This window comes from Brassica napus, chromosome C6, assembly GCF_020379485.1.
Source record: "Brassica napus cultivar Da-Ae chromosome C6, Da-Ae, whole genome shotgun sequence".
Classification (NCBI taxonomy): Eukaryota; Viridiplantae; Streptophyta; class Magnoliopsida; order Brassicales; family Brassicaceae; genus Brassica; species Brassica napus.
In genome coordinates, this window is record NC_063449.1 from 31,437,188 (window position 1) to 31,462,104 (window position 24,917).

Genomic DNA, 24,917 nt, shown 5'->3' on the forward strand with positions numbered 1-24,917 from the left:
TATATATATATTAATGGGTTTGGCCCAAGTTCCTAATTATGAGAATTAGGTTAAGTCGAAGTTTGTTATAAAACTGAAAGACGTTTATATGCCAAGTGCGACTAAGAGAAAACCCTAACTTAATAAAGAGAGAGACAAAGGAGTTTGTCAAAGTTCTGAGATTCGATCTCGACGGCACTAGCATCCCGTGCTGATCCAGTTTGTGTGCGTGTGGATACCGGTAGAGGCACGACGTTTGGAGTGTTTAAAATCTCGGCTTGGTTTATTCACCTTTCCACTGCGAATAACCAGGTATATTCAAAACCGTAAGATCTAGATTTATTTCAGTAATGACATGAGATTCTAGGCAAACTGAATTTAAGTAGATTTATTAATCATTATAAACCGGTATGAATTCCAACACTCATTTGGACGACTTGGACCTCGCCGGCATTCTAAAGCTCGTGGGTAAAATAAACCCAAGTCTTTCGTTCCTTGCAGGTAACGAAGAATATGTTTAATCCCATCCCAGTGCCTTTGGGTCGGACAAGAGCTAAATCTAGGCAATTGATTCACGACAAAACTTATATCTGGTCGTGTATGACTAGCCAGATACATCAAAGCTCCTATGGTACTCAGATATGGCACTTCGGGACCAATGACATCTTCATCATCCATCTTGGGACGGAACGGATCAGTGTCCAGGACGAGGGACCTCACGACCATGGGGCTCGACAATGGGTGAGACTCGGCCATGTTAAATCTCTTGAGTACTTTCTATGTATATGTCATTTGATGCAAAAGGATTCCATCTTTAATGTACTCAAGCTGTAATCCCAAACAAAACTTTATTTTTTCAAGATCTTTCATCTCGAATTCTTTCTTAAGATATTCAATTGTTTGGAAGATCTCTCAAGAGGTTCCTAGGATATTCAAATCATCAACATACACTGCTATAATCAAAAAGCCCTGGCCGAATTTATTTATAAAAATACAAGGGCTGATCGGATCATTCTTGTATCTTTCTCTCTCTGGGTACTATCTTAACCTATTGTACCACATTCGGCCTTATTGTTTCAATCCATAAAGTGACTTATTCAACTTTATACAGTGTTGTTCTCGAGTACTCGATTTGTTTTTCAACTTTATACCCTCTGGTACTTTCATATAAATCTCATTATCCAGTGTCCCATATAAGTATGCAGTTACAACATCCATTAACCGCAAGTCTAATTTCTCTCTTATGGCCAGACTTACCAGGAATCTAAAAGTAGTAGCATCCACCACAAGGGAGTATGTCTCCTCATAATCTATTCCTGGTCTCTGTGAGAATCCTTGTGCAACAAGCCGTGCTTTATATCTAACGACATTGCCATGTTCGTTTCTCTTTCTCACAAAAACCTATTTATGGCCGACTGGTTTAACATCATATGGTGTCCGGACTATTGGTCCAAAGACATCTCTCTTCTTCAAAGAGTTTAACTCCACGTTTATAGCTTCTTTCTATTTGATCCAATCTGATCGTTGAATGCACTCATAAATAGACGTGGGTTCATGATCCTCACTTAAATCCATGATTTCAAGTGCTACATTGCATGCAAATATATCATCAATGTCGACATTCTTTCTGTTCCATTGTATCCCAGACAAGACATTGTTTATTGAGATCTCATTATTATCAGGACCTTCAATACCTTGAATCTTGGCGTCCCCAGAATCAGGATTAGATACATCAGGGCCGGCTGCATCTAAGCATTCATGATCGGCCGGGATCGCTATTAGGATTTTGGGATCGGCCGCGGCTAAGTCTTGGTTTTATTATCTGCACCTTTCTTTGTCTTCCGAGGTTTCTTATCTTTGGAACCTATTGGTCTACCACATTTCAAATGTTGTCTAGACTCTGTAGCAACTTGATTGTGTCCCTCTTGAACATCAATTCTGATTGGTGCATTAGCAGCTGGTATATATGACTTAGTCACTCTTTTTGGGTCAGCAAAGGAATCTGGCAATTGATTAGCTAGCTTTTATAAATGTATAATCTTTTGGACTTCTAAATCACATTCCTGAGTCCGAGGATCTTGCCAAGATAAGGATGTTTGATTCCGTGTAATCTCTTTTACCAACTTATTATTATCTCTCCCTAATGTTGGATGTTCGGATTCATCAAAGTGACAATCCGCATACCTGACCTTAAATAAATCACTCGTAGTTGGCTCAAGGTATTTTATAATCATGAGAGATTCATATCCAACATATATCCTCATCCTCCTTTAAGTTCCCATCTTTGTTCTCTGTGGTGGTGCAATTGGCACATAGACAGCACAGCCAAATGTCTTAAGATGGGATATGTCTGGCTCATGACCCGTAAGCAATTGTGATGGGGAATATTTATGTTCACTAGACGGCCTTATATGAATCAGTTTGGCTGCGTGCAAGACCGCGTGTTCCCAAGCTGTGGCCGGAAGTTTAGACCTCATAAGGAATGGTCTAGCTATTAGTTGAATTCGTTTTATGGATGATTCGGCCAAGCCGTTATGTGTATGTACATGTGCCACAGAGTGTTCCACACTTACCCCCATGGACATACAGTAATCATTAAAAGCTTGGGACGTGAACTCACCAGCATTATCAAGACTTATAGTCTTTAAAGGACTTTAGGACTTTCTTATGTCCTTGGCCGATCTCGATGATCTGAAAGAACTCTTTGTTTCCTTCGCCTTTAGTCTCAATATGAAAAACATTCATTCAAATGTCTTTAAAGCTCAATAGGCTTCTCTTAGAATGATACTTTAGAGACTTCTTTTATAAAAACTTTCATTCGTTAAGATTCAAAACAAGTTCAAAAAAAAAATCAAAACATAGAAAACACAAAGCAGAGAACACAAAAAATAGATGGCCGAAATCAACTTTGATCTTTTAAACAATCAGAAGTCTCATAATCTATGATATCATCTTGTTTATGATTGAAATCTTCTTCAACATCTTGATAAGTCATATGAGCTTCAGGATTCTTCCCTTTCAAACTCTCTTGGTAGAGGTCAACAAGGTTTTTGGGAGTCCTACATGTCTTAGCCCAATGATTATCTGTACCACATCTATTAAACACGGATTTGGTCGAGTTTTGTGGCTTGAATGATGTACCACGGCCTCCATAGGAGCCACGGCCATATGAGTTGTCTCGGCCTCGACAAAACGAGTTTCAGCCTCGACCACCACGTCCATGCCATTTTCCACGCCCACGGCCGTGTTGGCTATCACTCTGAACATGGCTCGACTCTTTCTTAGCCTCTACGGTCGCATGTGCCTCAGGTAATGAGTTTGTTCCAGGAGGTCTCAATTCACTGTTCCTCATCAACAACTCATTATTCTGCTCAGCGAGCAAGAGACAAGAGATCAGATTAGCATAAGTAGAGAAGCCCTTCTCACGGTACTGTTGTTGTAACACACATTGCTTGTGTGGTAGGTGAAAAAGGTTTTCTCAAGCATATCCTTATCCGTTATATCCTCACCACACAGTTTCAATTTCAAAACTATTTTAAACAGGGCTGAGTTATACTCGTCCATGGACTTAAAGTCATGGATTCTGAGATTCCTCCAATCATACATAGCCTTTGGTAATAACATCGTTCTCTGGTGATCATATCTCGTTTTCAACTCTGTCCAAAGGTCTAGAGGATTCTCAATAGTCAAATATTGATCTTTGAGACTCTCAATAAGATGATGAAGTATAATCAATATCGATCTGTATCTATATTTCTCACTTGCATTATTGCCCTCGGTGATACATTCACCGAGTTCCTTGGATTTCAATATGATCTTAGTATCAAGTGTCCATTGCAAGTAATTATCTCCAGAGAGATTTAGGGCAGCAAAATCCAAGTTGTTGATTTTCGACATCTGAAATCATATATTTCAATCTTAAGATTATAGTGTTCCTATGATGCATACAAGACAATCAGATTTCTATGTATAGTGCAAACAAGCCGCACGGCCAAGACAATATATATGATCAATCTTAGCATTCTATATGTTCATGCGGTTTACATCCTAGCAATCGAGATATAATTCGGATATGATGCAAGGACAATCGGATTCTAGGTATGATGCAAACATGACATTTGATTATGCATGCATACATGTTCAATCTTAGCATTCGGATTCTATATGCAATCAGTTCATACGATTAGGCATGCATGGTACAAACAAGCTACACGGCTACAAGATAAGCCTCACGGCCGAGCAAAGTTCAAGCAATGTTCATTCGTTTTCAATTTTAGCAAACGGTTTTCTAAGTGTTCAATGTGTAATTGCAATCAAACAGTCAAGCAATGCATCATATTCAATCAATCTATGCGAGAATGCATCAATTAGGGTTCATTCGGGAATGTATGAAAACTATCATGCTAGCCTGATTTTTATCAAGACGAGAATGCATCAATCAATTAACCTAGCAAGCAATTTCTAATTCAAACGAATCATGCAATAAGTTTCAGTTTCAAGGATTCGATTAAAACAATCAAGGCTAGTATTCGATTTTCAAAAATTAGAGTTTTGATCAAAACAAGCAATACGATTCCAATGTCAATTCATTCAATCAATCAATTTCAGTTATGAATTTAGCAATCCTAGCATATGAATTTCTATGTGATCATATTTAAATTCAATCAAGTTCGATTTTATTCCAAGACATTAGGGTTTCGAATTTCAATATATCGAAACTAGCAATACGATTTTAAATAATCAAGGTTAGCATACTATATCCAGACATACAATCATTCAAACAATCAATTTCTATTTCAAAGATTAATTAGGGTTTGGATAAAATCGATTATGCATTAGCTTTAGGGTTTTAATCGATTTCATGCATTCATGCAAGAAGCATGTATGCGGCTAGGGTAATACATATTAGGGTTTCGATTTTGATCATTAGATCAATGGGGTTTAGGGAATCGAACTTATGATTATGAGCTTCGATTTACTCATTGGAGTTTTGATCTATTACCCTAGGTTTTCGATTAGGTTTTATGGTTCCAATTTATATCAAGCAATCAACATTCGATTATGGGTTCTTATGATTACTCATTAGAGTTTCGGGTTAGCTCAACCTCTAGTAGGGTTGAATGGACCGCCAATGAGATGATGAACGCGAACTGAACGTTGATGTTGATACGAACGAGCTGAGATCGTCTAGAGCTGGAACGGATCGCGAGCTGTCCTTGCTGGTATCGGGAACGCGAGCTGAAGCTGAGAACGTCTGACCGCGAGCGGGAAACAAGCTGCTATCGCGAGCAGTATCGAGTCGTCTATCGCGAGCTGGCTGAGATCTTGTTTCGGGATCGAGCTGAGACGGTCTGAAGTCGCGGGCTGAGATCGTGTCACGAACGGAACAGGATGAGTATTAGGTTTAGGGTTCATGATCGGGAGTTCTCGCCGGTTAGGGTTATCGTCGAGAGGATTATGGATTCGCCGACTAAGGTTTGTTTAGCTTAGGGTTTAGAGCGTGATCGTGCTGATAACTTGTTGTGAACTGTATGTTTCTGTTATTATTCATAAACACAAGGAACCCTTTATATATAGGGAATTACACCGTCATAGAATAATGAAAAGACTAAAGAAAGGAAATACAAATATGGAAAGAGTACAAATCATAATATAATAAGAAAAAGGCAAGATGTCAATTCTCTCTCTCTCCTCGCGGCTTACTCTCTCTCTCTAGCATTGGGCCGGTTATGAACCGGGCCGGTTATGGACATCCACAATATGATTTATAACATAATGTGCTATATTGTATATTAAAAAGGATAATAATAGGTATAATTTAAGTAATACTTATACATGTTGTTTCAAGGTTGTAAACAATAACACAATATAATTATTTTTATAATAATTCTTGTTTTGTAACATAAATGTCTATATCTTTGTGCTTTTCTTTTTAGTATGCAAAAGAAAACATGTTTAGAATATAGAGATAAAGTACGGGTAATGGTATTGTTTTATTCATAGAAAATTGAGAATATTGGGGTGGTTGCGTACTGGCATGACACCATTCAAGCACAGAGACATGGAAACATTCTTCTAAGAATCTCGAGAAGCATGTCCGGTTTGTTCGCAAGGGATCTTCTACATTACTAACAAAGGAGCAAGGGGTAGAGTCTTTCTCAAAGAAGCTTATGCTGGTTATAGTTTGATAACAAAATGCCAATTATTATTGTTCCAAACGAGATTTGTTGCACACTGTGTACAGAGAGAAGTAAGTGTGATGAAAATCAGTGCGAAATTATTAGCTCCAAATGTGGCCACGCAGATATGAGCCTATTGATTACGGCTCATTTGAATATTCGAAGAGAGAATCCATCTGTGGGCTGCACCTCCTCTTGAAAATTAGTCTGAACATTTTCATAGGTCTAAAATACTCTAGATTAATCAAAAGAAAAAATGCAGTCTTCAAGTGTTATCTTCTTATCGTACATCAAACCAGAGTTGTGTACCCAAAAGGCATTTGTTACCCATTGATTCTATTCCTACAAATCAGAGACCCGTTTCTTACCGTCCATTGTCTTTTCATATGAAGACAGTTAAGATATTATTGACTTTTAGCCAACAGACAGAACTTTAGAGTATCTCCAACCCCACTGTAAAAAAAATTGCAAAATGAAGTGGAAAATGCAGTCATGAACAATTAAAAAAGGCATTACTCCATATATAGAATAATATATTTTTTGTAAGTACATGACTGTATTTTTCACTCCATTCTGCAGTTTTTTTTTGCAGTGGGATTGGAAAGCTTTTAGATACTCTCTGTTGACTGATTCAGCGCGTGTCACAACGCCTAATATGGTACAAAGGGAGACGTGACATACTGTGAATGTGATATAAACAATCTTGTCCATGTGGTGGATGTCGATGCAAGTGGTATTATATAGAATTACAATAAATATAATACATTTTTATTATTTTGATTTAAGTTATTATTTTATTCACAAAAACCTGTTTTTGAATTATGTTTTTAGCTACGCAATTTACACAGATTGAAACTAAAATATTAAAAAAAGTTTTAGTAAAACAAACTAAAACGAACGTTTAACCATATGCAAAATCCAGTTATTTCACATTTTTATTTTCATAGTTTTAATGTTGATTAATTAATAAATAAAAATATGCACTATTATTATTATGTCAATATAATTAATGATGTGATGTATTGTTAAGGTAATATAATTAATGAAATAGTTAGACTGAGTGAAATATGGAAAGACAATTAATATAATTATATTAATGAAATTACTAAAAGGACATTATATTTCTTTTTTATACTCGTATCCATGTTTCCAAATAATTCTCATTTATATTGCTATTCATATTTCCAAACAGTACCAAAAAGTACTTTAGTTTTAATAATATGCTAGCTTTTGATCCGCGCGGGCGCGCGGATTTTGTTTTTCATAATTATGTGTTTTTAATTTTTGACAATACCATCAATTTAATTGGTTAAATTCTTGTTATAGATTCATAGGTTATTAAGTTTTGAACATTGGTGTGTGTCTTGTTCAATGTGTTTAACCTCTATTTATAAACTATAAGATTGTTTTTTGCATTGTGCTTATATTCATTTTATTGCTACAATAAACATTAAAGTGTCAAATATTAGAGTTTTAATTATACTTGTGAGTTTTTATTTAATTATATTATAAATATTTTGATGTAAAGTTTTGAATACAGAGTTCAAATTTGAAATAGAGATTTTTGAAAAACAAATACATTATTTAGACAAAAACATAAATAAAATAGTAAAATGTTTTATTTTTCATAATTACATGTTTTTAAAATTTTGACAATGCCATAAATTTAATTTTTTAAATTCTTGTAATAGATTCATAGGTTATTAAGTTTTGACATTGGTGTGTCTTGTTCAATGTGTTTAACCTCCATTTATAAACTATGAGATTTTTTTTATTGTGCTCATATTCATTTTATTTGGTAAAATAAACATTAAAATGTCAAATATTAGAGTTTTAATAATACTTGTGAGTTTTAATTTAATTATACTATAAATATTTTGATGTAAAGTTGAATATAAAGTTCAAATTTGAAATAGAGATTTTTTTTAAACAAATACATTACTTAGACAAAAACATAAATAAAATAGTAAAAAGCAAGTAACCAAAAAAAAACATTCAAAAATAAGTACAGCTCGTTGAAAATTTAATTTAGTAAGCCTAATTTAATTAAGTGACTTGGGCCATTTTGTTATGATTAAAAATTTGGTACATCATAATTTACAATTACTTTATGGATCTTTATATAATAGACCCAAGCCCATATATTGTTTTTTCTGGAAAAAAACAGAAACATATTTTTTTGCTATTGATTACTTGGAAAGTGCTGTGGGGATGATGACGTGATTTTGGATTTATCTTTTTGTTTTTCTTTACCGGCAATAGAAGTTTTATAAAAATGTCTTGGGTCAATTATATCATAATTGGACCAAGGCCCAAAACGAAAACACAAATACATTCATGTCTTCGTGAGGAAGCAAGTTGGACACGTCACCGACCGCTTCGAACAGTCTTTGACTCTGAAGATCACCACCGTCAATGTCCGCCTTTCAAATCTCATGCATCTGAATCTTGACCCAAAACTCTGCCCGTTTCACCTTTGTCGCCTTAATCTTCCTCTTCATCGGTTATGCTCAGCTGCTAGAGAAGCGCATCCCCTCTTCATCAGAAAACCACCGCGAGGATATTAAGACAGCCCAATCAGGACGGACAGCAAAGGGATATCTCTGATATTACTCCCTAGAAACATAAGAGATTCACCAAGAAAAGTAAGAGAAGGAATAAAATCAATTGAAACCGGTGAGACACCATTAAATCCAATCTAAGATGGATTGAAAATCAGTCTTAACCGAGAGCAATATATTACAAACAAAACCCATCCCGAAAGACTGAAACTTAAGTAAAAAAAAAACTGAAACTTTATTTAATCAACTTCAACCGATGAAAGAAATATAAACTTGAAGGAATTGATCGGAATATTGAAAATCACAACATAAAATCGATCATAGATCGAAATATAAAACTAAAACAAAACAGTCTCGCCATGGTCGAAAGAAATTCCGATGTGCCAGAAATTGCTCTCTCTTTTAAAGATGGAGATGTGATCAGAGAGAAAGAGGCGACTCGTATCCCGTGATTTGATTTTAGGTTTAAGATACACGTAATTTAAGGTGAAATAACGTCAATTTATTTTAGTTGGTTTAAGAAAAGTCTAAAACGACAGTTTAATAGGTCAGTGACATTCTTTAGTAATTATTTAGGAAAACTCAGGACTAAGTACTAAATGTACTTCTGGTTTAATAGTTTAGAAGTTGCAAAATCAAGTTCTTTTACATTTTTTATTTAATAATTGAGAAAATTTTATGTTTACCACATTCATGATACCACTTTTCATCTTTACCACCACTAAAGGGACATTTTCAAAAATATTTTCTTCATTAAGTGGCAAAAGACTCTTATACCCTTGTTATCTATATATAAAATAAATCATTATTTAAATAAAAAATAATAATAATAATTAATAATTTTTTAATGTTTTCCAATTATACTTTTTCAAATTCGAACTTTTTTTGTAAATTGTTTTTTAATTTGTTTTTTCGAAATATTTTTTTTTTTATTTTTTTTCAAAATTTCTTTTTGAAAATTGAAAATTATGTTTGAAACCTTTTTTTAATTATATTTTTAAGTATTTATTTATATATTTATTAGAATCATAAATTTTACATTCCAAAAACTCTACCCGAACCTTCAACTCTAAACTCTAAGTCTAGATTAGTTCACCCTAGGGGTATAAGTGTATTTTACTCTTCATTAAAAGTGAGTATAAAAGTGGTTAGTGTAACTAATAATTGGCACAAATTTAATGTTGATTAACTAATAAATAAAAATATGCACTATTATTATGGCAATATAAATAATAAAGTGATGTATTGTTAATGTACTATAATTAGTGAAAATTTGGAACTGAGTGAAATATGGAAAGACAATTAATGTAACTATATTAATGAAATTACTAAAATGACATTATACTTGTTTTTTATATTGTTATCCATGTTTCCCAACAATTCTTATTTAATATTGTTCCATGTTTTCAAACAGTACCAAAAGTTAGTTCAGTTTTAATAATATAGATAAACTTACATTACATGATGTCACCCGGATACGTCTGCACTCATCAGTGTTTCCAGTGAGCATGATCAAAGCTCCATATCTCAAATTTTAAAAGAAAACTATTGATTACAGTGGGAATCGAGGAGGAGAACAAAACCTCTCTTGTTAGGACATATGATGCCTCAAAAACTTAGAGCAACTCACAACACCAAAACTACAAGAGGACAATGCATGTGGCACAAAGAAGTGAAACAACTCACGCACACCAGTAGGGACTATGGGAATGCATCAACAGCCAACCAAATCATTGTAAACAATATAACATGTGTCCAATAAGTCTTGAAGAGAGATCAATCTTAAGCAATAACATAACTAGCTTCCAGATGAAGCATTGATACCAGAGAAGAGAAGAACGAAAGAAATAAGATAGACAGAGAAGTCATACCATCGACTTTCCAATCCGGCACAACCCGTCGATTTTTTGGTCTAACACAAATAAGAATCATGTGAATAATATCAAAACTTACACCCACACATAAGCTCCATCACCGTCAACGTAACTGTCAGATTTGACTCGAAATTAAACACATCAAAAATGAAAAGGAAGTATCGTAAGGTTCCTCTTGCCATGAGTCTTCCTGGTCAGCTTCAGGATTATCACGTTCTGTCTCTTCTCCATGGCATTCATCTCCTTCCTTGAAACTGATATTTGATTCAGTTTCTCCCTCATACTCTCTTTGGTGGCTGGTATCATCATGTGAGTAATCAGGTGGTTCCCCTAGGTACTTCTTCACCAGGGTCGTTTTCATAATCTGAATTAGAGTATTCATCAGCAGACCATGATCCATTACTGCCGTCCTCCTCACTAGACCATCCTTGGTCGGTTTCATCATGATTGGAGTCTTGGCTTGAATCATAAGATTCCTCTTCTTCTGAATAATCTTCCATTGCCGTATTCTCTATCTTTCTCAGAGGTTACCTTGCACAAATAGAAAAAGAAGAATGAAGTCGTGGCTTAACAAAAGAAAGGAAAGAAGAATAAGAAAGAACAAAGAAAATGGAAACTTAGTATCTTTTTTTTCTTTTTGAAAATTGAAACAAATGGAAACACGAAGTATATAAACTAAACAATGAAATTAACTTTTTATTTTGGTTTTATAATTTTAAGAATTAAAACAAAGCAAAAACCAAGATTTACTCTCCTTTTTTTATAATAAGTGAATAACCCGAAATGGAAACTAAGCAAACAACTTAATGCAAACACGATTTCTTTTGGCTTTTCAAATTTCTATGAATCAAAACAAGTACATGGTTATCTTTGTCGTGTCTTTCCCTGGTTTTAAACACCAAGAACAAGCAAATGCAAAAATGGACAAAAAAATGCAAACAATGCGATTTTTATGTTTTTTTTTAATGTTTTTATAAATGAAACAAATGCAAAACAGATGATGAATGGATTGATATCACCAGATTCAGGAGCTTGAGCTCTGATACCAAATGATAAGCCCAAATTCTGGGTCGACCAAATTGGTTTCTGAGGTTCAAATCGGATATATTTACCCTAGATGAGGTCTAATGGTCGATATGGCCAATATCCAACTTGATAACCTGAAATAATTGAAAGATGAATGAGATGTGAATGATACTGATAACAAAACAGAGAATAAGAAGGTAATGAGATGAGAATAATAGTCGGATTGATGGATGCAATGGATCTAAGCTTGCTGGTTGTATAACACTCTCAAGCCTTGGCCGGTGGATGGGATGGATAGATGGATATGGATTGACTCTCTCAATCAATGGACGAACAGTTAGTCTTGAATCACACAAGGCTCCCTAGACTGGCTTCAATAGGTCTTAGCGAATCACACACAAAGAACTAGAGAACTAACAACAAAGAATTCACAACTTTATTTTAAAAGAAAAACAATTTCTTATTACTTTCAGTGATCAAGGGGTAATTTACATTGAAGAAACAACTTGAGCTTTATCGGCTCGATTACTGGGACTCTCTAACAGTCATAAAATTACATGAGGAAATAAATAAAAACGAAATAAAAGACTTGGATGAGAAGGCTTTGGTGGCTCCATGAAAACTAGCCGTTAGTTCGATTTGTGCCTTCAAAAGGGAAACGTGGATGATCTTGTATCTGGACAACTTCTGAATGATTCCACGGTTTAGGAGCCTTCCTGATATGCTTCTGAAGTCCTGTGATGAATAATATGGCCGTTGGTCTTCAAAGAGTTGTAGTGAAAACTCGTTTACTCCTCCTAGTGTGAACATGGCCGAAAAACGAAAGTTGATGGCCATGAAGATTCGCCTGTTCCTCTGCATGCTGGTCCACCTAAACTCTTTTAGAATGTCTTCTGGAATCCTTGGATCGTGTAGGATATGTCCTGGTTTCCTGATCTCGGTTTGGAAATGTTTGGACCAATTGATTATGCAATCTTTCCATAATAGGCTCTTTATAACCAGTTTTGGGAAACTGGTTATATCTTCGATTTCCCTCGTCCATTTCTCTTGATTTTGGGCTTCCTAGATCCATACGAGATCGCTCTTGAAGTCCACAATTTAGTTTGGCTCTGTCCGCTTCTTGGTTTGGCTGAAATTGTCTTCTAAAGGACAATACTCGTAAACGGATGGGCTGGGGAACCTCCAACTTGTAAAATTCATAAATTCTATATCTTTCAATATTGTCTTGTAGTTCTACACCTGGGTGATGAATTTTTTAGCTGGCCTTCCGAAAAAATTGGATTCATCTTTAAAGACCTCCTGGTTTGTAAGATATAGCATTTTTAGTGCACGTACGTTCTGGTTGGCACCTTGGCTGCTTAAGTGGAACGTTGGGTCGACATGCTGTTCAGCTACTGGTTTGATGGTCGCATCACTATGGGAATGCATCAACAGCCAACCAAATCAATGTAAACATATAACGTGTCCAATAAGCCTTGAAGAGAGATCAATCTTAAGCAATAACATAACCTAGCTTCCAGATGAAGCAACGATACCATAGAAAAGAAGAACAAAAAGAAACAAGATAGACAGAGAAGTCATATCATCAACCTTCCAATCTGGCACAACACATCGATTTTTTGGTCTAACACAAATAAGAATTATGTGAATAACATCAAAACTCACACCAACACATAAGATCCATCAACGTCAACGTAACCGTCAGATTTGAGTCGAAATTAAACACATCAAAAACGAAAAGGAAGTATCTTAAGGGGCCGGTACCAAGCTTTGAAAGCTATCAGCCACCGGTCCCTCAGTCGGAGATGAGAAAAAAAAAATTGACAGCTAGGGTTCTAGAGAGAGAGAGAGAGGGTCCCCCGTAAGAAATTTTTTTAATTAGTGATATCACTTAAATGACCCTAAGGAGTGAATTACTCTCTCAAATAATAGGTTCAATTGTAGTACTTACGGATCGAATCCACAAGGAGCTAGGGAACCTAATAAATCTAATTGGATTTGTTAAGCAAGGTGGTTTAATGATTTAAATTTAAAGTTGCAGTTGTTGAGCAAGTTATTGCTCGATTGATTAGTTGAGGTTTTGGTGCTTATAAGGAAATAGCTAGACTTAGGGTTTTTATTCAGGGAAATTTGGAATTATAATCCTATAGATGCCTAACAAGTTGCATGCATGATATTGTAGAGCTCAACACTTATAAACGAACCACTAGGCTCTCTCTTTCTAGGTTCGTCTATTGACCAGTGTTGATTGATAATTATATATGAATATCGATCGATGCACTATTCGAAACGTCGACCAATTAGTCTACTTGAATATCGATCGACGCTATTGGTCAAGCGTTAATGTGCGGGTTGGATGTACTCACTAAGCTCACTAGATCAGCTCTCGCCTTACTCAATTAGAATGGTTTCATGATGAGATGAAAGCTATCGCTTATATCTAACAATCCTAGGGAAAGTTCTAGGTAGCTAATCTAGAATCATGCATTAATGACAATCCTATTGATTAATATCACAACTTAGCAATCTATAGTTGAGGATAATCCCTCATAACATATTTAAACCCTAAAATCTAACAAGAGAACTACTCAGACATGGCCAAGCAATTCATAACAACAAATAGGTATGAAAACTGCATTAGAATAATAGATAGATATTAATGGAGTTCCAATCACAAATAACTTTGGATCTCTCCAATTTACTAAAAATCTTAGAAAACATTTGCTGTGTAAAATAGTAAAACAAGAAAGCACACTTTACCTCTAACATGTTGGCAAAGCTAATATAATTAGGTTAAAACTCGTCAGGAGTATTCTTGCAAATTTGTGAAGAATTGGGCTCTAAGTCGGCTGTGACCAAACAGGCTTTCTGCGCGCTTCGCTGTCGATCGATGTCAAGATGTGAACATCGATCGATTATTCCTCTTCAATATCGACCGATGGTCGAGCTCGATGGTCATCTCGGGTGTTTACTCCAAATATCTACAAAATGCTCCAAAATCATCATTTTCCTCCAAATCACTCTTGATCCTATAAATACTCTAAATAGACTCTATAATATAATAATTAGTAATTAAAACACTTATAAACCATGGGTAAAAGTGGGTCAAATCCATGGTCTATCAACTCCCCCAGACTTACCCTTTTACTTGTCCTCAAGCAAAACAAACAGGTAGTCTCTCTGGAAGAGGTTTGAAAACAGCAGGGACTCACATGATTTAAAACTTAGAATCATCACCTCTACAATATTGCAATCCACATCTAAGAATTCATAATCACAAAAGCACATTATACCATATCCTAGCTTAGCAACCAAATTCACTTAGCCAACAACTTAGCAAATCTTGTCTGACATTCTCTACCAACCTCATTTCTTAGCATAAATAAAAGTGTAGGCTTTACCTTGGGAGTATCGATCACAGGATGCAAGGATTTTAAAACAAGTATTTGGACCTGCAAGTAAACATTAGTTCATATCCTCTCTCTCTGCTAATTTTCTCTCTCAGTCAAAGTCTGCTTATATTTGCAAGAGCTGTGACCAAGATTGGACAGGTTTCCATGAATCAAGCCTTAAGGGTGGTTGCCACCAAGTCTTGTTCACTTCTTTTTGACCTATATCCTAGGATTATTTGTGAAGCAAGCCTTAATGGTTGTAGTCACCAAGCCATGTTCTAATTCTTTACCTATAGAATTTTTATGAAGCAAGCCTTAATGGTTGTGGCCACCAAGTCCTGTTCGAATCTCTTCCTAATAAATCTCTAATAGATATATATATATATATATAATTTATATTTTTTTTTTGCATTACATCTATATTTCGAAAATAGAGAGAGAGAGGTGTGATAAATCTATCTACACAAGGCTTTACCTTCCAGACTTGTTTGAAGAATCTGATCCCATGTATATCAAGCCCCAAGACAAGCGGTTGTGTCAAGTTTAGTGTTGGATGTCAGCTTTGGTTTCTTCAAACAATTTCAGCAAGTGTGAATAGTTGACAGGTTGATCCACTTTAGTATCTTTAATATTATCTGCAATCAAAGTCTAGAATGGTGCTAAAGAGTGGTTAGATAACAAGCAAAAATCTAATAAGTTCATTATCTCCTTCTTGACTCAATAATATTTTTTTTAAACATTTTAATAAGACTCATAAATAAACTACTATCAGTAAACCTCCCCTCAGACTTAAACTACACTGTCCCCAGTGTATATTCTGTCGAAGTTATGGTGATAACTAAATCATAAGGACTCAATGTAACAAGTTAGAACGATATACCAGAACGGAATGGATGTCGACCGATGTAAAGGTGTTGATATCGGTCGCGGCAGGTGTTGTTTTGTCGATCGATGTCGGCATTATTTCGTCGGTCAATATTCACGGCAATCGTCTACTCGGATCTTTTTTTATGACCTGCTATAAATAAATAAAAACCAACATAAATACTAGATTAATAAAACCAATTAAGTATTACCTAATAGTGGGTTGACTCCCACTCAGCGCTTTGTTATAGTCATTTAGCTTAACTTTGGAGGTGATTTGGCTAATAGTGTTGAAAGCTGGTACTTGCTGGAAAACAAGTGTCCATCTCGTCTCTGCGCTTGTTGAACCATGTACCAGTGAAGTCTCGCATTGCATCATCTCCTCTACGCCATTTTTTCTTCATTGTTGCAGTTGTGTTTTCCATCTTCTGCAATCTATCTCCAAGACTCTTAAGGTTGAGCTGATGTCTTCTAAGTGTGGCGTAAGTGTCAGCTGAGATCTCCTCTCCCTAGTTGTGTATATCAGACATGTATTATGTCCCCATTTTTTAACACCCCCGTACCGTTTTAGACATCGTTCAGTCAGCCGGGCAACAATCAAACAAGAACATGCCCGAACGACCTTCCTCTGCCAAGTCCGAAAGTTTTACGACGGGTTGAGAATAGACTTTCCAAGTCACAAACATAATTCTGTAACCCAGAATATCCATTCAAAACTCGTTTTCTCTAATCTTCGGCCTAAGGCTTTGCAACCCGTACCAAATCATAGAGTTGTGTTAGGTTGGACTAACCTAATATCAGATTCAACACGTCACGAATATAAAACATACTTTATTCCATATATATAAACACATGAAGTTCACAAGCCCAAAATATTATACATATGGTCCATGGACGCAGTCGAAAGTAAAACATACATTTATATATCTTGAAAACGAGTCTTTAGCAAAAGATGTCCAATCTACACCAGCTCCTACAGTTCCGCGAGCGCTATGGTCCTTTCTACTGGTCACCTGCAAAAGGATGTGAGGAGTGAGTGAACTAGTTTCACTCAGTGAGCCAGGGTTCCCTATCTAGCATATACAACTACCCGTCATTCTAAACCTAACCCCAAACACAAGCAAGACGGGTAGTTCAACAAGCAACATTCAAGATCATAAAGCAAGACCGATTTAAGCAATAAACCATTAAACCATATTAAATCAAAACACTCTTTATGAGTGTCGCATCAATCAAACAACATATATATATATATATATACTCCTAGGGCCCAACAGAATCATTCTTCCTCCACATAAGGGACACCGGCAATCCCTTCACTATTACACCACACAGATGTAGACGCTTGGGAATCGCCCGGTCACGGTCCTCAATCAGAATCGCCGTGCCCCGGTCCTCTATCGGACTCGCCGGGGGCTGTCACATCCACGTGTGACACTCGGCCTTGGTGATCCAGCCAAGTTAAACCGAGCCCACCACTTTCCGGACCACGACCGGCTTAGTGGTACCACTTGAGGAAGCAATGACCTGCAAACTACTACTAGAACCACCACGAGGTTCTCACACAACAGTACCAACACGAGGTACACACTATAACAACATATAATATTCACACAATCACAATAATCCAGGTGCTTAGACTAGTCTTGCTATCCACTTAGCCTAGACATCGTCTCAAGCCTCGAATCCACAAACTGACCCCTAGACCGGTTCGGCTATCCTAGCTCGGAAACCGTCTCCGATGTCAGGAACTTGCATTAAAAATACGTTAACAAACAATTAACTGTGACTCACAGCGATTAAGCGATGTGGCTCGACTCTTTGATTCCGGATGTTGACCAAACCCCTTTTATCCCCTCCAAATCTTCGTCTTGGTACTGTGATGTTAAATCCCAAAACCCAACGTCGATGTCTTGAGTGGACTGGTCTGGACTGATCAGAACTCTGAAAAAAACTTCTTTCACTTCTGGACAGTCTTTCAGAATTTCCCGGCAGTTTATCGGTCTTTGGAAATGTCTATACTTCTAAAGCACCTTACTTCTTTTTCACTCTCTCTCTCTCTCTCTCTAGACACGTTTTGCTTTGGTTTCTATGGAATGAGATGAGTAAAAATGGTGAAGGGTGGCTGGGTATATATAGAAGTTGCCGGCCAATAAGAACATGCCACCCGATCACATGTGTGTCATCTCGCATGCTTCCGGTCGCATGTGTGGCGACACACGGGCGTCCACATGCCCTGTTGCATACCTCCTGGCCATGACATAAGACGCCTCCACGTCCACTTGCCCTTCAGCATGTCTGGTGTACATGCATCGCGACACACGGGCCTCTGCATGTCGATTCGCATGCGCCGATCGCAGGTACTGCGACACCTCGTGCTTCTGTGTGTCGAGCTGCATGGAACTGCTTCATGCACGTCTACACCTCCTTCTTATGTTGACACTCAGCAGGTTTAATGGTTGAGATCACGTCCTGATCCCTTAGATCAAGCCACCTCGAGCTTCTCGGTCGATTTGCGAAATTTCGGCCCTTCTGCTGTATTTTCGTCCCGCAATCAATCCTGTATATTCTTCCGCTCCCGTTCTGATGAGCTCAATATTTTTAATAGACTCCAGAATAACCTTAACCTTGAGGATAAAAATTTTCCGAGCCTTCGGCTTCCCCGAGAAATTCCATAAAACCGAAATTAGGGTTTTTTTTTTTTAAGACGGGGTATTACACCTTTGGTACTAGCCGGCCTCAGTTTGTAGTATCGTCGACCGATGTCTGCCTATGAATGTTGGTTGATTTGTTATTGCGTCTATCGATCGATGCTGATGCTTCTGGTCGACGAGCAATGTAACTCTGAATCCCCACTAATTCCCTCTGAATTACTTCTATCTGAGAAGTCAAAGCACTAATGCTAAGATCCATTGGGAAATAGATGTCATCACATCTCCTGTCAAGCCTATCTTCTGTAGTTTCCAGAGTTCTGTAGATCTCTTCTACCAACTGATCAATCTCTGCTCTGGTGCGAAAATCTGGTTGAGACTTCATCGGATGTGAGTTATTTGGGTCGTCATCGATCGATGTTGAGTGGTGTCTCATGATCGATGGTGATCGATGTTTGTCGGTCGCATGCTGAATCTTGGCTATGTCTTGCCTCATCTCCTCCATGCATGTAGTCAACCAACTGATTCTATCATTCAATGGATAGTAGAAACCATCAAGCTTCATCTGGAAATCACTTTCATTATTCTCTTGGGCTCCACATACTCCATAGAACATCTCATTGATCTAATTTTTGGTGTAGATCTATGGTACCAGCTTGGTCTGTGTGAATGAGCTAGCATGTTCCAGAAGACATATGTTGATGTGTTCATCTCTCAAAGCTCTTTCCATTAGCTTTCTGATATCCTCCTTGGACACATTGATGATGTGTCCATCCACATCTCTTGCACATCCCTGATCATCTCTATAGACTCCATACTCATTCTTCTCTTCCCAGTAGAATTTTCTAGTTCCAAAAGGGTCAAAGGCTCTTCTGCAGAATTCAGGTCGTCTGTCGATCGATTTCTTTTTGGCTCTGTCGATCGATCCATGTATCTCTATGTCGATCGCTGCGCGTTTGTCTGCTTCACTTATTTGGCTGAAGCGAGTTCCTTTCCCACATGCTTTTGCAAGAAGTGAATATGTTTCTACTTGTGTCTGAATTTCGGGTTTGAGAGGGCGAATTTGTAGACTAGAATTCCTTTCCTTATGTATTCTTCATCATACAAATCCTTGCGGGTCTCAGGCGTTGCATTGTTTACTGCCATGATGGGGTTGTAGTAGTCGTTCGGACCACTGTCGACCGATTTTTCTTCCGGACCACTGTCGACCAATTCTTCTTTGGTCTGTCGGTCGATTTCTGGTGGACACTGTCTATCGATGTTGATGTATGAGTTTCGATCGACGCTGAGTATTCTGTCTCGTACTCAGCTCCACAGTTGCATGCTGCAATGATTCCTAGATCATTAATTCTTCTGGAGGACGTATGTGGCTTCTTGACTGGAATAGGGTTGTAAAGGGTATGAGGATCTATGAGCGTCAAGCACAACTGATTGGATTGCAGGTTGCACACTGCTCCTACTGATGACAAGAAAGCTCTCCCAAGTAATAGAGAAGAGTTCCAGTTTAGCTTGATACCCATGATATGGAAATCAACTGGAACTAGGGCATTACCAATCTGCACCTTCTCTCACAATCTCTCCTGAGCTCCTCTGCGAACAATCCACGAAAGTGAATAATTCTTTGGAAGGCTCCATCTGCAGACCCAGATGGTCTGCCATAACCCTAGGTAGGATGTTGACTGATGCTCATGTGTCGCACAAGGCATCTGGGAACTCAATACCCTTCACCGTACATGGTATTGCAAATTTCCTAGGATCACTCTTCTTCTTCAGTGTAGTCCTCTTCCTCATCTTTTCTCTAGCTTCACAAAACATTCCCATAATGTCTTCTCCAGTCTCCCTTGTTTCTCTGAAGAACATCCACAATCTATGGGTAAAATAAGCCTCCTTGAATGGCTTTTCGAAAGGAATCCTGAAAACTTTCTTTTGAAAAATTTCCCTTTCCTTTTCATTAGCTCCCCTCTTCAGAAGTTTCGCCACTTTTTCCTTTCTTTTCCTCAGGGTTCTTCCCATAGGAACCCTATCAACTTCCATAGGATCTGCTGCTTCATCCGAAGGTGTACTGATGGTCTCTGGTGGGTTATCTGAAGGTTTGGGTTTGCGCCTGAGTGCATTTAGACGTGCAACATCTATCTTTGGCATCTGCACTCGGTATGTAAGAGGTGCTCGTCGATCGAAGGGCGCTGGAGGTTGTCGATCGATGGCGATCGATTGCTGTCAATCGACGAGAGTATCTGAATGTCGATCGATTTTGACATAAACAGGGCTGGGCGGATGTGGGTGTCTTGCTGCGAACTCCTCAGAATCCTCACGGCGTTGCAAGATGCGGTTGACTTCGTAGGTGTCATCAATCGATGCTCTGGAGAGCCTGTTGATCGATTTGGATTGAATTCTGTCGATCGATATTCGAAGTCCGGTGTCGATCGACACTAGTGCGATCCACCGAAGCTCATCGAGCTTTCTACTTCGAAATCTCCTTCTTGCAGCTTCTCTTGCTTCACCACTTGCCAGAAATCATCTCCTATGATGGCATTCACGTGGTGCTTCATCACATCATCTCTTACCCCTTTTGTTAAGGCTTTCTGTCTCTTAACAGCTTCTCCTGTCTGAACGACTTGCATCTCCAGCTTCTTCACATGAGTGCTCAAAGTCTTAAACTTTGTGTTCAGGTTGGTGTAGACAGAATCAATCTTCCCACTGAAGTCCACTATCATGCGCTATTGTCCCTCAAGAACTCTGTCAAGCATCTCTTCAATCTTGCTCTCTTGAGTAGGTGGTGGTGGCTTCTGGTAGTATGAATTTCCATAACCCATGTTGTTGTTGTAGTTGTCGCTATAGGGTTTTTGGTATTGCGAACTCTGGTTGAAATTACCTATATTTCCATAGGAGTTTCTGTTTCCACACTGGTTTCCAGATCCTTGGAATCCAGTTCCACTGATGAAGTTCACCTCTTCTTCTTCCTCTGCTCTACCCTCTGTGTCTACAGCCTCTGCATCTTCAACCAAGCAGACCTGCTTCCTGAGAAGCTTGTGAACACTGTCCAGCTTTGCCTTCACTTCATCCATCTGATCATTCCCAAGAATGGTGGCAGATCTCTTCCTCTCAAAGTCAGTGTTCTTGGTGCTACTGTTGGATGCTAAGTTCTCAATGACTTTCACAGCCTTATTAATGTTATGAATTGCATGTCTGAGTAGTTCTCTTGTTAGATTTTAGGGTTTAAATAGGTTATAAGGGATAAGCCTCAACTATAGATTGCTAAGTTGTGATATTCATCATTACGATCGTCATTAATGCATGTTTCTAGATTAGCTACCTAGAACTTGCCCTAGGAGTTGTAGACATAAGCGATAGCTTGCATCTCACCCTGAATCCATCCTAAATGAGCTACGATTGTTAGAGTAGGCGAGAGCTCATCTAAGAAGGTTAGTGAGCATATTCAATCCGAACATTAACGCTTGACCAAGAGCGTCGATCGATATACGAATAGAATAATCGGTCGACGTTTCAACAAGTGTATCGATTTATATTCTTATAGAATAATCAATCGACACTGGTCCATAGACAAACCTAGAAAGCGAAAGCCTAAGGGTTTGTTATTAAGTGTTGAGCTCTATAATATCATGTATACAACTTATTAGGAATCTGTATGATTATAATCCTGATTACCTGAATAAAAACCTTAAGTCTAACTATTTCCATTTAAGTACCAAAATCCCAATCAATCAATTGAGCAATTACTTGCTCACAAACCTGCAACTTTACATTTAAAAACATTAAACAACCTAGCTTAACAAATCTGATTAGATTTATTAGGTTCCCTAGCTCCTTTGTGGATTCGATCCCTAAGTACTACAGCTGAACCTCTTATTTGAGAAAGTAATTCACTCATTAGGGTAATTTGAGTGATATCAGTTCAGAGCACATCTCTCAGGTCCTAGCCGTAACCTCAGGGTTCCTAGGCTACCTTCTTGTCCCTGCGGAATCTCCAGTTCCGGGGCAACCCTGACACAAAGGCTTAGCTCAACAAACAACTAAAAAAGTCTGGATACGATTAAAAAGCAAATCAATGTAGAAGGCCACGGCAGGGCCGTTGTTCAAAAATAAAGGCCACAAAAGACCGAGGTTCAAACAAAAGCCATTATTCAGAAAAAGGAAAATCAGAAGAAACAGAGACATAAGTTCAGGCCGGAGATCCCCTTGGCTTGACAGACGAATCCACGTCCATCTCAGAAACCGGCGGAATAGCAGGTTCATCCTCGAAAGTAGGAAGGGGAACACCTTTGTTCCTAGCCCCTTCTTGAATCACAGCCTTTTAATGCTCCAGCGCCGTGGCTAAATCCCATCGGGCACTCTGTTTCCTCAACTGTTCCCTCATCAACTCTCAGCGAGCAACGACCCTCGCTCCGTTCACGGCCATCACCATCTCAAACTTAAAGGTCTCTGCCGCCGCCTTGAGGGCATCGATCTCTTCTTCCAGCTCTTGATTCTTTTGACTCGTAGCCAACGGGTCAGCTGAAGACGACTCGGCTACCTTCTCCAGATCTTTCATAGTGTCCTTAAGATCATGGATCTCCAATTCCAGGGCAGCACGCTGATCTCTCTCTCCTGACACCTGGTGCTTCAGATCCTCGATCTCCTCTCGGAGGATCAGCGAGACTTCGTTGGACAGTCGCTCCCCGAGATGCTACAGCTTAGAAACGGTCTGCACAAAACATAGATCCCAATCAAGCTACAATACTAAAAGGGAAAGCAGGCATGCGGTAAGCTTACCCGGAGAAGCCCTCCTTGAAAAACTTGGACCACCTCTGAAGGATCCCCTATAGGCAAGCCAATACCGTCCTGAGGGAACACATTCAATTTTTGGTCGGACAAGGCTGTGGCTAAACTCCCTACAGAGCGAGCCATGTCAGCCAACTGCTGCACCGATCGGGTCGTCATACCGCCGCTCTTAGGTTTCTTTCCTGGTAGAGATGGGAAAGGTTCCAACTTAACCACTGTCGAGCGTCGGCTACCGGTAACCATCACCTCATCCCCGTAGGCGCTCCTGCTGCTGGACCCCTTCTTCGTGGACATTACTTTCGCCGCCTCTTGATAGGCCATAAAAGGATCATTGGCGACGCCTCCTGCCATATCTCATGAACAGAAATGATCATCAGGCATTAAGAAAATAAAATATAAGTAGATATGCCAAATAGGACACTTACTTCAAAGGTTTCTACGTCGCAGTACCGTCTCGCTAACCAAGAAGTTCGCCTGGCGACGATCTACAGGAAGCTGTCATGCCCGGGTAACAGCTCTCTCTCCTTCCGCAGGAGCAGGGTGAGTCCCGGCTGCATAGAACATAAGGTTAAGAAAAATGACCAACCAGCAAAAGGATTAACCATATCCTACCTATAAAATTCCATCGATAAGAAGAGCCGTGGAGCATCATAAAAACATATCTCTCTGCCGTTTTTTTGTTAAAAACTGGCCCTTTCCGGTCACTTTTTGGAAGATCCTTCACTATCGGTAAGCCGCTGCGAGGACGAAGGTGAAATCGCCCCTCTCCTCCATTATATAATACAATATTTCAATATTAAAACAAAAAAAAAGATTTAAAAGATACTTTTGCATTTATTCATCAATCCGCAACTGCAAATGCTAGCGGAAACTATCTTTTGATTCTAAGAAGTTTGAAGCGGTCTAAAATAGTTCATAATGTTTCGTGTTTATTGTAAAACACCAATAACTGCTACCACCAGCAAAAGTTGTGCTTACGGATGGTAATGGGGAACCAGCAAAACCCTAAAACAAAATTTATAAAAATCAGATATTGTAAAGCAATCACATATTTGCTTCAAAATTTTAAACATACAATTGCTCAAACTAATTACATGTTAAGCACACAACTGTAAAAGAATAAACCTCGGATTTTATACTAAGAAGTCCAATGTTTTTAAACCTGACCCGGACGCTGAACAAGAGACTTACCGGGTCGCTGGGTCATTGGATTGACCAAGGGTGAACCGCGGGTTAATAAATCAATTAATTTTATTATATAATAATATATTAGCTACGAAAATAAAAATATAGAAACTAAAGTTTAATATTTTCTATTTAAAAAAAAACATAAAATAATAGTTTGGATATGTATATATTTTATGTTTAAAAAATATTTAGAAAATACTTAATTTTAGTTTTTATATATTATTTTCATTTGACATACAAAATATCAAAAAATAGTTTATAGGGCAAATCTCCAAAATAGCACCTTTCTAAGTTTATATCACAAAATTAACACTCAAAAACTAAAACGACCAAAATGGCACATTTCTAAGTTTATCCTTTGAAAATTTTAATTTTTTTTATTTCAAAATTTGAAATCTTATCCCCAAAACCTTATTTCTCAACT

The 24,917-nt window shown here is 37.9% G+C and overlaps 1 pseudogene; it reads right to left on the reverse strand.

Annotated features, from left to right (window-relative positions):
* Positions 1–1,940: 1,940 nt before the first annotated feature.
* On the reverse strand, positions 1,941–11,093 carry LOC125588472 (annotated as a pseudogene).
* Between the last annotated feature and the right edge of the window lie 13,824 nt (positions 11,094–24,917).